Genomic DNA, 1,914 nt, shown 5'->3' with positions numbered 1-1,914 from the left:
GCCTCTGCCTCCTTCTCTGCTGCCGCCACTTTTCCAGGCAGGAACCCCAGGCTCCACTCATGCTTTTCCTTCCTGATGGTCCTGGGATCATTGGATCCTGAAATGAAAGAAAACCACTCCCTCCTTTTAGTTACACATCTTCTACAATTACAGTTTTGACAATCACAATGAATCCTACTAACAGTTACTCACAATTGGAATTGTAAATTCCTATAAGCATAACTCCCCACACCATCTCACCAGATCCATCTGGAATAGTCGAAATCTAGTCAGTGGAGATTTTACCATATCCCCTCACTCTGAAACTAAGCACACCTATGAAAGTTTGTTCGTCAGTCACTTCATGACTTTATAACCTTCCATTTTTAAAAGCTGTTGTCTAAATTTCCTGTGTCTATCAACCCAGTACCCTGAGGAGACAAGCATGTTCTGTGATATGAAGAATCTTCCATTCCAGTTGGACTTTTGAGAAACTGCATTCATAAGCAAAAGTCTAGTCTATCAAACTGCTGCAGTTGACACTTGCTCAGAGTATCAAGCATCTTTATCTTTATCTGGTCAGGTTTAGGTCAGCTCTACCTTAGCCACCCATAAAGAGTCCTGGTGTGGTGCTGTGGGGTAATGTGCTGGATTGCAAGGTTGGTTTAAATCATAAAGTTGGCAGTTCAAGTTCAGCAGCTGCTTCTCAGATGCTATGGGTTGAAACCAGCTTGATAACACTTAATAACAACCACTACAGTCAGCCAAGCTAAGTTAAATGGGTACCAGTTACAAGTTTGGGAGTTCACACACACGTCACTGCACATCAAATCAGCAATCCCTTCACTCTCAGCACTTGAGTCAATGGGCTAGGTCAGGGTATTTAAGGTCAGGAGTTCATAAAACTACCTAAACTTCAAACCAGTCAACCTTCCTGCTCCACTTACCTCACGGTCAGTGGGTACAAATGGAACAAGTTCAAATTCAGCCTGTGTCTTCATTCCTGCATTTCATCCAATTCCATACACAAGTCAATCCAAGAGGTCACCAGCGAGCAATGGAACGCAGGTTCCCTTGAACTTTCAGTCCTAGAAGGAGGTTTTCTTTGATGGACGGACTTGCCTTGATGCCTCCAGAACTCAAAATGTCAAACTGTCTGCTATTTTCCTCTGCTTTAAAATCCTGCTCTCCCAGTAGTTCTGGGTTGGTCTGCCTGTCTTCGCAAATGCAAATGTCCCAAGTCTGAAGGTTTTGGGCCAGATTCAGGATTCTACCAAAGCAAAAAGCCAAATTTCTCAGGGCAAATTACAAACCCATTTTAGCAAGTCCAACCAATTATAGGCCGAAGGCAGGTTTACAAGCTCTCTGTAATAATAATTTCAAATATTCCTATCACATGTATATGCCTATTTTACACTAATAGGCAGGAGAAACCAATATCCATAAGGCCGTCAAACACAAACCTTTTAAAACAGTCAAGTTCACTCTTTTCCTCTACCTTGAACTAACCCCATTCATACTCAGTTCTTCTGGCAGGGTGGGTTCCAGGAGCCCAAGGCACTGTATTAATTAGTATCAGTGCCAACTCAGGTCCTATATACACCTTATACACACAATATCTGTGATTCCCTTTCCTCAGTGTGCAGTTGTAAGGACAGAGTTCCATATGGGGAACTACTAGGGGATCGTTAGAGGACATGTTTGTCATCATGTAACATGACCGACCATTCCTCTAGAGGAAACAGCCATCCATTTATCAAATAGGTTTAGGTTTGTAAACTGACCAGTTCCCAGAATAGGGGAATTATGACTTTTGTATGAACCAACCACACTTGGTCTCCTGCTCCAAGTTTTCTGCTTTTCTGAATGTAGATGCCAAGAAGCACCTATTTGCTGCCCATGAAAACTCATGAGCATCTAGGGATCAACAATCTT

Source organism: Chrysochloris asiatica, unplaced genomic scaffold, assembly GCF_000296735.1.
Source record: "Chrysochloris asiatica unplaced genomic scaffold, ChrAsi1.0 scaffold00732, whole genome shotgun sequence".
Classification (NCBI taxonomy): Eukaryota; Metazoa; Chordata; class Mammalia; order Afrosoricida; family Chrysochloridae; genus Chrysochloris; species Chrysochloris asiatica.
The sequence above is the reverse complement of the archived record's forward strand: the minus strand, read 5'-3'. Positions refer to the sequence as shown.